General features: G+C 38.4%; 1 long non-coding RNA gene across 3 annotated transcripts; it reads left to right on the top strand.

The window, feature by feature from the left end:
* The first annotated feature begins 203 nt into the window (after positions 1 to 203).
* LOC112655452 (uncharacterized) lies at positions 204 to 11904 on the top strand. Of its 3 annotated transcripts, XR_004818470.2 has the most exons (4): positions 204 to 404; positions 4997 to 5119; positions 8183 to 8297; positions 9116 to 11904. It is a non-coding gene; the product is annotated as an uncharacterized LOC112655452 (long non-coding RNA). The 3 variants fall into 3 exon arrangements; XR_003133680.3 differs by lacking the exon at positions 8183 to 8297; XR_003133679.3 differs by lacking the exon at positions 8183 to 8297 and having other exon boundaries at positions 204 to 532.
* The last annotated feature ends 401 nt before the right edge of the window (positions 11905 to 12305 follow it).

The following is a 12305-nucleotide window of genomic DNA, read 5'->3' as shown; positions in this document are numbered from 1 at the left end:
GCATATACATACCTATGATACATTTATAAATGAGGCACAGTAAGAGATTCACAATAACTAATAATAAAATAGAATAATAACAATATAATAAAAGTTATGTGAATGTGGTCTTTCTCAAAATATTGTACCATATCCACTCTTCTTCTTGTGACAATGTGAGATGATAACATGCCTACAGAATGATGTAAGCATTGTGATGTAACTTTAGGCTACTATGGACCTTCTGGTTACCCATCAGAAAGAGGATCATCTATTTCTGAGCCTCAGTTGACTGTGGGTAACCGGAATTGTGGAAAGTATAACTGAGGATAATAAGGGACTATTGTACCTGAGGAAGAGATTGGAATTCAATTCAGAAAATTGAGAGATGGGCTCTGATTGGTTCATTCTGAGCCGTAAATCCTGTGAGTAAGATACTGTGATTAATATGGGAGGAACTGGGGTGAGGTGCTAAGAGCGAAGGGAGAAAAAAACTTGCAGAAATTGATTTCCTGAGGTTCTCTGAAGGTACCATCTTTTTCTACACCATCAGGTAAGAGTGACTTCTGTGATTAGTGACATCAGGACAAGCTATTGGAAGCAGGAACAATGCACTGAAAAAAGGGGTCCAGAGTCTTATACCATCAACTATGGGTGATACACTCTGCTGGTGACAGAGTTTATGAGACAGGTCATGACCTTATGCACTGCTGACTGAGGAAGTATCCTCCTTGCAGATTCCGCTCTCTAGAGATAATTTGGAAGGCCTAGATAAGAGGGGAATTGAGAGAGACATTAATTTAGACTCAGGCTAAAGCCACATTATCCCTACACAGTTTACAAGGAAATCCTCCCAAGATCTGTTTTCTAATGGATTGAAATTTGAAGAGAAAGATATGGGAGAAATCAGCCTCAGACCTCCAGCAGGTGGATTTTGTTAGGCATGTGAATATCTTGAAGTAGAGTTCTATTAGTTCAGACTCTTAATTACAAATACAAAATTCAACTCAAACTAGCTTAAGCAAAAAAAAAAAAAAAGTGGTTTATTGGCTCACATATTGGGAAGAACAGAAGAATGTGTTAAATCAAGTTTCTGCCTCTCATTTCTCATCTCTATTTGGCTTGTCTTCATTCTCTCACTTCATATCTTGGCTTCATATCTTCATTCTTGATGTCTTCACCTTTTCATCAGGATATAGGGAATAGCCACAGTAGTCCAGGCCTACATCACAGCATGACTATGTTACTTTGCTCTCCAAACTTGAATGTATCAAATTCTAGGGAAAGTATCTGGTTGGCCATCCTTGGTCAGTCCTAACTTCTGAACCAATCATTCTGAGGGACTCGAATTTGCCAGATCCTAGTCATAGTCCTACCCATTGAGGTCAAGTCTATCGGAGAGTATTGTGATTCAAAGTCCTATGAACTAGAATGAGTTAATTCTCCCAACACCAAGGATACTGGAGAAACAAAAAAATGACAGGGTAGCCCCGGTGGCGCAGCGGTTTGGCACCGCCTACAGCCTGGGGTGTGATCCTGGAGACCCGGGATCGAGTCCCATATCGGGCTCCCTGCATGGAGCCTGCTTCTCCCTCTGCCTGTGTTTCTGCCTCTCTCTCTCTGTATCTATGAATAAATAAATTTTTAAAAAATGACAACACTCAGAACTGTAAGGAAAATTAAGAATAAATTATTTTTACAAGAGCAGCACAAAAGAAGTGTAAAAATTGCTACAATCCAGCATGACCTTCCTCTCCCAGAACTTGATTAAATTACTCTTCTCAAAGAGCAATTTTCTCATGAAATAAAACTCAGGATATTGAGAAAATGCAGCAGGACAGGAAATAATCCTGTTCTCCACAGAGATGTAAAGAAGGGTAAGAACTGGAAGTGAGTTCCCCCACTGAAGTAAAAAGTCATTGAAGGGTGTTGGGGTGGCTCAGTCTGTTAAGTGTCTGACTCTTGATTTCACCTCAGGTCTTGATCTCAGAGTCATGAGTTCAAGCCCCATATTGGGCTCTATGCTGGGCATGGACCCTACTTTAAAAAAAAAAAAAAAAAAAAAAGCATTGAAAGGGACAAATAGAGCTCCCATTGCTGGTACTAAGTTTACCTCCAGAAGGTATAGTAAAAGACAGCAAGCTACAATCCAAGAAAGTATGGGTTCAATACAAAGAAGTTGGAAGATCTCAGATGGTAGATGTTGGATGTTTCTCCAGGTAGATTTCCAAGTATTCAGACTGAGGTTAGAGTGCATACCTTCAGTCCCTGGTATAATAAGAACAAAGGTAGGGCCTTCAGGTCCAGAGACATTGTGGTTCTTAGCTGGTTTCTAAGTCAGGGATTCAGGCACAGAATAAACATTATTTGCCTTCTAGAACCATTATGCTCAAAGCAGATCCTATTCCTTTGACTTCCTATTTCTGGGATCCTATGCATTCTCTTTGTTGCTTAAATTAGACTAAGTGGAGTTTTTGTCACAATTTTAAGGCTCCAGATATTCAAAAATAATCCCGGGGCCCCCTGGTGGTTCAGTTGGTTAAGTGTCTGACTCTTGATTTTGGCTTGGGTCATGATCTCAGGGTTGTGGGATTGAGCCTTACATGGAGTCCTGCATTGGGCTCCATGATTAGCAGGGAGTCTGCTTGAGATCCTCTCTCTCCCTCTGCCCGTCAACCCCTGCTTGCTCACAGTCTCTCTCAAAAAAAAATAAAAAACCAAAACCAAAAATTAAAACAAAAACATAAAAAAAAACAACAATCCAACAACATGGAATCTTGTGGCACTATTGCTAACAATGGTTGCCACATGAATACTGACCAGAGGTAAGCATTATTTGTTTCTACTTCATTGGAGGGACAGTTGAGAATCAATTTTGTGTCATTTAATTTTCACTTTTTGCCTCCATTGTCTACATGTTGCAATTTCATGCTATGAGGGCATATAAAATAGATTGAATAGTTAATGTGTTTAATTTTAATTTAGCACCAGGGAATTAAAATCAAGCCACAAACTTTTAGTACATGAATTTGTTTTTCTAATCTTTTTTTGTTTCTCACTTCAATCTCTTCCAAATATAGTTGAAAAGAGGCAATGAGAAAGCATTATGTCACTTAGTAAGGTTTAGTCAGTAATAACTCTGGTAGATGCTCAAACTGCAGAGTTCTCGTTCCCATTCCATTTTTTGGTGCTCTAACTGTGATTTCATTTCTTTTATTTCTGATAGCTCCTTTTGTCATCCATTAACCTTATATCCCATCTAATCTTTTTTTTAAAGATTTTTAAAATTTATTTGAGAAAAAGAGATGGAAAGCACAAGCAAGGGGGAGAGGCAGAGGGAGAAGCAGGCTCCCCACTGAGCAGGGAACCCGACATAGGGCTTGATTCCAGGACCCTGGGATCATGACCTCAGCCAAAGGCAGATGTAAGCATCCACCCAGGCATCCCTCTGATCATCTTTGATGACAATATTTTGAAAGAATTTAGCTTGTGTAGATGCTTGCAAATAAAGACTAATCTTTTTTTTAATTTGTATTTAAAAACATTTTTTAGGACTAATCTTGCATGATATTAAAGTAGATTACCATCTGTCACTGGGCATCAATGACGTAAGTTTCTTTGTATCATTGGGCATTTGAAAGAGTGTATAAAAATCACATGATGAGAACTTCTAACTAGTGTCTAACATAGTTCCAACTTTGGGAAGCTCAAAGCTGCTCTGATTCTTGATCTTTTACATGGATTTTTTCCCTCGTCTCTGAAAAGTTTCTCTCTGGCATTCTAAAGTTTCACAATCATGTATCTTGATGTGGGTCTTTCCGCATTCTTGTGCTAAGTGGATCTTTTCACTCTGGAAATTGATTTCTTACTACACTGAGAATGTCCTTGTAGTTTCCTAATTTGCTCCTTTCTGTTTTCCCTGCTTTCTATTTCTCCAACCCCTTACATTAAAAAATACTTATTGAGGACCTAGTATGTGTCTGGCTTTGTTTTAGATACTGGAGGAAACTTACAAAATCCTTGCCCTGGAGGTGTTCACATTTTAAGTAGAAATTGGACAGGGGCACTTGGGTGGCTCTGTTGATTTTGACTCTTGGTTTTGGCTTAGGTCAAGATCTCAGGGTCGTCAGTTGGAGCCCCATGTCAGGCTCTCTGCTTAGCATGAAGTCTGCTTGAGATTCTCTACCTCCCTCTTCCTCTGTCCCTCCCTCATTCATGAGTGCTCTCTCTCTAAAATTAAAAAAAAAAAAGAGCTTTATCCCAAGACCATGAGATCATGACCTGAGTGAAAACCAGGAGTTGGAAACTTAACCAACTGAGCCATCCAGGCACCTAGTAAATAAATCTTTTTTTAAAAGAAAGAAATTAAACGTTTTGTAGTGATTCTATACTTCCCCCCCACCCTCCAATTTCCATCTTTTGGGTTCCCCCTTTTCTTTCCTCACCTTTACCTTCCATATAATTTATTACAGTTTTTATTTCTGCTATAATATTTTCAATTTCCCAGGATGCTATTTATTTCATGAGTGCATATCCTCCCATATCTCTCTGAGAATGTTTTTAATAGTTTTATTTATTTTTGTTTTGTTTTTTAAAGATTTTAAAAAAAATTAAAAAAAATAAAGATTTTATTTATTTATTCAAGAGAGGCAGAGAGAGGCAGAGAGAGGCAGAGACATAGGCAGAGGGAGAAGTAGCCTCCCTGTGGGGAGCCCGATGCAGGACTTGATCCCAGGACCCTAGGATCACACTGAGAGCCAAAGGCAGATGCTCAAACTTGAGCCACCCAGGCATCTCAATAGTTTTATTTTTGATGTTTTCTTTTGTTTCTTGCATTATCTCTACACCTCTAAATTTCTCTGTCCTATTTGTTTTTGTCTCTATTTTCCATGATGAGAACTTTCTCACCTATTCATAATAATTTCATAATTGAAAATTTAATTTTAAAAGCAATGATATGCAGTGATGGCTTAACTTTGATGGTATGATATTTAACAGATACTTGCCTTTATTTTAGGTGGAACTGCATTTTTAACAGGAACCAATCTCTGTGCATGCTTTGATCTTCTAAACAGGAAAGACAATTTGAGGGCTGAATATTTATCTAACGAGTTCAGTGGAGCCAATGAAGATAATTCAGGTCAATAGAAAAAAATAATTAAATGTATGTTTCTCACTTGCCTAATTCACAAATTTGATAATCACTTATCTACTATAGCTATACCGAAAAAGTCCAGAGTGAATTCAACCTTCTTCTCAGAGAAAAAAAAATAACCTATTAATTTTACTCAAGATTCATATTTTAAAACTTCGTTAATTACGTAAACGAAAATGAAGTGGCTTTATCTATACAGATTTCAAGATTATTGTTTCACCATGAATGAAGATTTATTACAATGCTTCATTATTAGATACCAGCTTATATGAAAAATTAATATATTCGCAGCATTGTCTCTCAGAAAGGGGTTAAAATAAGAAGAACTATTTTGCTACTTATAATATGTATTAAAATGACAGGCTGTTGCAGAACCCAAAGTGCATCTTTTCATAAATATAAGTTTATTCAGAAATTTTCTCTCTGGAGAGTTTTACATTAAATTTAAAAACACCTTACTTAAAAATGCAAAGAATTAAATTTTAATGGTGGATTAAAATTATTACTGTATGTTGCATCATAATTGGAATAATTTTATTAGACCAGAAATCAGAATGATGACAATGAAACAAAGTAACATTCACTGGGTGCTTACTATGTGACAGATGCCCTTTGAAGCATTTTATGTTTCTCTCATTTAATCTTCACAACAACCCTTTGAGGAAGGTACTATTATTATCTCCATTTTTTAGATAGGAAACTAGTAACCGGTAGAGCTGGGATCAGAGTCAAACAGCTGAGCTCCAGAGCCAGTGCTCTCAGGGACTAAGTATCTCCTTTGTGTATACACTAGTGTTGGAGAGAATTGAAAGAAACAACAGACATCTTCCCTAACTTCCAACAATATTAGCATTCTTTGGTCCAAGAAACAGAAACTAATTCTGGCAACTCACACAGAAGAGCGTTTATTGTAAGTTAATGTGAGAAGCTTACAGAACTTATAGGAAGGCTGGAAAAGCAGGTTTGGATTCAACTGGAAACAAGGCAGGTCTTGAGGGTTAAAGGCAAGAACTATAGGAAAAGCTTGTGGCTCAGGTGGTATGGTCAGGATATCCTCTCTCTTGGGATACACAGACTCCAAATGTTTACAGCCCTGTCCCATGGCTTAACACAGGAATTACAGGGGGCACCTGAGTGGCTCAGTCAGTTAAGCATCTGACTGGATTTCGTGGGATCAGTCCTAAAGTGGGGCTCTGGCTGGACATGGAGCCTACTTAAGATTCTCTCTCTCCCCACCCCTCCTATGTGCACTGGTTGGCCCACCTTAGATCCAGGAAAAGGTTGGAGGGTTACTTGCTATCTGAGGAGATTATATCCAGTAAAGGAGAGATTATTGCTATGATAGCCTGATTTCTGGAGTTCCATATTAGTTTACCTTGTACTTAGCTGGGCAACATTGGTAAATTATTAATTTTGTCTATGGCTCAGTTTGCACATTCTTAAAATAGGGATAAGAATAGTATTAATCGGGATCCCTGGGTGGCGCAGCGGTTTGGCGCCTGCCTTTGGCCCAGGGTGCGATCCTGGAGACCTGGGATCGAATCCCACGTCGGGCTCCCAGTGCATGGAGTCTGCTTCTCCCTCTGCCTGTGTCTCTGCCTCTCTCTCTCTCTCTCTGTGACTATCATAAAAATTAAAAAAAAAAAAAAGAATAGTATTAATCTCTCAGGATTGTCTACAGAATTAGCAAGTTAATACACTCTGAAAAGAGGGTGTGACACAATGTTTACTTTGATTATATACAAAATTAAGTATCAATGGAATATTATCAATTAAGTAAAAAGAAAAGGCAAAACTGGTTTATTTGCTTGTTTCTCTTTCTGTACCTCTTAAAAATTTTTAGATTGTCAAAGATATGCCTCAGGAATGCAACAATATGGAGGGAATATTGATCTTATTAATATTTTTCCATTTGTATCCAAAGGTTTTTATTTATAATAATTTCGCTTTCTCTGAACTTGCAAAGATTTTCATCTGGGCCCCAACACTGAGAGAAGTGGTAAGCTTTTCAGTGGTTTAAAAAAAAAAAATCTAATGCCAGTAGGAACATGAAGATATGAAAAATGAAACTGTCTCTAATGGTCATATTGTATGGAGCTCTGTGCTAAAACTAAAATGGTTCCTATGCATTCCTTTGAGCTAGTCTGGAAAATGTATTTTCCAAGACTAAAACTTTGACAAGTTACAAAATCTTTAACTTCGACTTATTTAGGGAAACATAAAAAAGGATATGCATTACTCTGAAATATTAAACATAGTTGTAGAAACTCTAAAAATATCACTGGTTGAAATTAATTGGGGGGGTATGCAATAAGGAAAATTTACTCATTAAAAATTTAATAATTAAAAGTTTAATAAAGGAAAACAGTTTATTATTATATAAAAGTCTCATTATAGTGGATAAGATAGATCTATTCATAATTAGAAGCATTTCTCATATGTTCCTAATTATGAGTAATTTAGAGAACAAGAAAAGTGAACACATTTGTTCTTCTAAGTAGATTTTTTTTTAAAGATTTATTTATTTATTTAAGGAGGGAGGGGCAGAGGAAAAGGGAGAGGGACAAAGAGTCTCAAGCAGACTCCACACTGAATACGGAGCCTGACGCAAGGCTTGATCTCACAACCCTGGGATAATAACCTGAGCCCAAACAAGAGTCTGACTCTTAACCAACTGTGCCACCCAGGCATCCCCTTAATCTAAGTAGTTTAAATATCATCCTTCCAATATAATTTTCTTTAAGGATTGTTCAAGAGTGTTACCCCAGCCTAGGTGAGGTGATCATAAATTTTGAAAGAGGGGGATTTAGTTTTCAAGACTATTACCTATGTCAGGAGATGACAAACCATTTTCATCTAGAAAGTCAGCTCCTGGATGCCAGTTGTAGCTACCTGGAGTGTAGAGTAGCATTTTGAAGCCCCATTCACGGCCAATGGGAAGGAAAGTCGTAGTCAAGTAGTGATTTTTCCAAGTGGGCAGGAGAAAGTGGTGCCATCTCTTCCAGAAGCTGCTATCCCTTTGAAAGTTCACAGATCCTTATATTACAGCTTACAGAAGGAAGAATGGAATAAGAGTGAAAATATGTGCGTGAACCAAGAAAAACGTTTAAAGGATAAAAAAGTAAAGAGAAATGCAAAGAGAAAACTGACAACAAGAGAAAGGGTACAGTACATAATTTTGATGTGTAAGTCAAGGAGAAAATTATAGGGGTCTTCAAAGTTTCCCTACCAATGGAGCCGTGAGCAAAACGAGTCCTATTATTTTAAAGGTGTAATTCTTTCTTTTACTATAAAAGTATTCCATGTTCATTGCAAAATTTTCAGAAAATACAGAAAAAAAAATTTAACCCAGCCATTTTACAGGCATCAGTTTTCATGAGAATGAAGAGGAGGGAGGATGAAGGCAATACAAAACAGAGTGGTCACAATGGCCTGCAGGCCAAAAGCCACAGGTAATACAACCATTGTCAAATCAGTGTAGGTTTATAAACTTGTTGCAACAAGGGAGAAAGCAATCTTAAACACCTGGGAGTGTCTAGGTTAAGAAACAGTAGGGAAGGTCTTGTTAGAATTTGAGTTTGTGCTGGTTGATTTTGGGAAAGCAAGTCTTGTTCTAGATTGCATTCTGTCAAGAAGCTGGGACAATTCCATGACTGGGTTTCTAAATTTTACTTAGAAGGCCGGAGTCACTCACATCGCTAGACCAGGAGAGTATTTGCTTATTTTCATGGTTGCCTAATGTCCTCATTCTGTCCATGGCAAGATCTGATTATGGTGTGGTCATGTTATTGTCTTGTTCCACCGTAGTCACCGAGTGACCTTGTCTAATAATTGTTACTCTGTGAAAACTGTTTATCTTCAGTGGAGGGACACTATGGGCAGCTATTAGCTGCTAGCTACAGGCTGTCAGGGACTTTTTTTCTGTCCTCTTTTCTCAGTTATTAATCTTGGATTCAGACTTGTGCTCCTTTTTCCACACAGGACTCTATGAAGCCTAGGTGACAGTGTGACCAAAAGTATGGAAGACGACCACCCCATGTTTCGATAGAGTTGCCATCCACACTTGGAGAGTTTTCTGGTTTAGAAATGCTACGGCCCTGATGGCGGCATCCTCTCCAGGACTGGGGTCAAGGGTGAAAGGGAGCTGCTGCCCTCCAGCGGCTTTCCCAGTAATTACACCAGTGACTGTGTCCAAGCTCCTAGGGAGGCTTCCTGAGGATTTCCAGAGAACCTCAAGCAAGGCAGAAGAGGAAGAGGGAGGATTTGCCCAGAGCAAGAGGCAGGAGAATTTCAGATATTACTATTGATGTGACCCTAACAGTATTCTCAGCTTGGTGAAACCTGGAGAAATATGGACCACATGAGTTGTAGGTTTTCAGTGAGAACATGTTTTATAACCAGAGAAGGTATACGTTTAAGACAGAGAATAAGAATTTAAACATTTATGTTAGACTGAGAAAGGACCATGCAACTGAGAAATGCAGACTTATTAAAGATGAAGGGGTTAAACATTTTGATATCAAGAATTACATAAAAGGTTGAAATTTTACTAAAGGTGGGAAGGATATTGAGAACCTGGAACCCTAGTGCATCGCTGGCAGGAATGTAAAATGGCTTAGCTCCTATGCAAAAACAGTATGACAGTGCCTCAAAAAATTAAACATAGAATTACCATGTGATCCAGCAATTTCACTTAGGTATATACACAAAAGAATCAAAAGCAGGGACTGGAGCAGACATTTGCACATCCTCATTCGTAGCAGCATTATTTGTAATAGCCAAAAAGTAGAAATAACCCCAATGTCCATCCACAAATGAGTGGATATGGTATATGCCTATCATGGAATATTATTCAGCCTTAAAAAGGAAGGAAATCCTGACACATGCCACAACATGGATGAACGTTGAGGGCTTTATGCTAAGCCCAATAAGACAGACACAAAGACAAATATTGTATAATTCCATTTATAGGAGGGACCTAGAATAGACAAATTCATAGACAGAAAGTATGAAGTGGGTTACCAGGGATTAGGGAGGAGTGGAGAATGGAGAGTTATAATTTACTGGGTGCAGAATTTGGTTTGGGATGATGAAAAAGTTCTGAAAATAGATATTGGTGCTAGTTATACAACATGGTGATGTATATACTGCTACTGAATTATACACTTAAAAATGGTTAAAATGGTAAATTTTATGTCATGTATATTTTATTACCATGTAAAATTTATATAAGTAAAATGATTTCATGACTTTATCTCTAAAGAAATATGAAACGTTCCTTTTGTGTGCTTTTTAAAATTGTTCTTTGGACGTTATTAGCTGATTTTTATTACACAAAGAAAACATTTTTAGGATATTGCTATTATATATTTTAAAATAAGGTTATAATTTCACGGCCTTAAGCATAAATTCTTTGGGTGTGTGCCATGGCCAGATGAAATAAAATTGAAAGCTAGAGGTTTCCCACCCATCTTTTAGAGAAATAGCATTTTAAGGATTTTATACTATGTTTTTATTTACCAGGTAGTTCTTGGCATAGAGGGTAAACTTAAAGATACTGTAAGTGAGCTACTCCCAACTAAATTAATAGTTTGGCTTGATTCATGATTACTATATTTTACTTTGATTATAATTAGAGAAAATAAAGTGATTGTAAATAGAAGTCTATATAAAAGCATATTAAAAATTGGTTCCTGAAATAGCCCCAAAGTGGAAAATAATATATCTTACTGCTACTGAAATTTGTAGTTTTTTTAAACATAGGAGAAAGGGTGTCTTATAGCAGGAGAACCTATGAAGTTGTCCAAAGTGTTCAAATCAGGAGATCTGAGTTCAGATTTACTTGGCCATTTGTGAGCCTAACCGTACCCAGCACAATGCCTGGAACATAGTAGGTGGACAGTAAATATGTAATGAATAAGTGGATGGCAAGTGAATGTCACTTCCTCTCTCTGAACTTCAATTTTCTCATTGGAATAAGGAGGGATATGGACAAGGTGAGTCAGTCTCAACTCCAGTTGCACATTAAAATCACGTGTAGAGCTTTTAAAACTGCTGATACTGGCAGCCCTAAAGAGGAATGAATTCTGACACATGCTACAACACGGATGAACCTTGAAGATGTTATGCTAAGTGAAAGTAGCCAGTCACACACACAAAAAACCCCACTAATATTGTATGATTCCACTTGCATGAAGTACTTAGCATAGTCAAACACAAAGACAGAAAATAGCAGGGATTACCAAGAGCGGGGAGAAGGAGGGAATGGGGACTTATGGGCGGTTTTTTGTTGCTGTTGTTTGTTTTTAAAGATTTTATTTACTTATTTGACAGAGCCAGAGAACAGAAGCAAGGAGAGCAGTGGAGGGAGAGGGAGAAGCAAGCTCCCCGCTGAGCAGGGAGCCCAATGTGGGGCTCGATCCCAGGATCCTGGGATCATGACCTGAAAAAAAGGCAGATGCTTAATCAACTGAGCCACCCAGGCGCCCCAGGAGTTACGTTTTAATAGGTACAGTTTCTGTTTGGGAAGATGAAGAGTTTCTCGAGGTAGATGGTGGTGATTGCTGCATGACACTATGAATGTACTTAAAGCTACCGAGCTGTACACTTAAAGATGGTGAGCTCTGGGCAGCCCGGGTGGCTCAGCGGTTTAGCGCCGCCTTCAGCCCAGGGCGTGATCCTGGGGACCCGGGACCGAGTCCCACGTCGGGCTCCCTGCATGGAGCCTGCTTCTCCCTCTGCCTGTGTTTCTGCCTCTCCCTCTCTGTGTGTCTCTCATGAATAAATAAATAAAATCCTTAAAAGAAAGAAAGGTGGTGAGCTTTGTGTTTTAACACACATGCACACAAATACTGACGCTGGGCCCCTCACCAGACCAATTGAGTCAGACTGAGAGGGGCTGGGGGCAAAGGGCTGGACCTGAGGAAGGGCATTTTTTGAAAGCTGCTCAGGTAATTCCAATGCACAATGAGAGTCGAGCACTCCTCACCCGGATGATGTTTGAGATTTTCCTGTTTTACTTCAACCATTCATCATTCTAAGATGACCTAACAAGATAAAATGAAGCCTGCTCACATTCTGCCCCAATTTCACAAATACAAATAACTGCTTCCTTAGATAAGTTGCCTGAATCCAAATTGCTAATGGAGTTACATACTAATTTTTTTCTAAA

This window comes from Canis lupus, chromosome 9, assembly GCF_003254725.2.
Source record: "Canis lupus dingo isolate Sandy chromosome 9, ASM325472v2, whole genome shotgun sequence".
Classification (NCBI taxonomy): domain Eukaryota; kingdom Metazoa; phylum Chordata; class Mammalia; order Carnivora; family Canidae; genus Canis; species Canis lupus.
The sequence above is the reverse complement of the archived record's forward strand: the minus strand, read 5'-3'. Positions and strand labels throughout refer to the sequence as shown.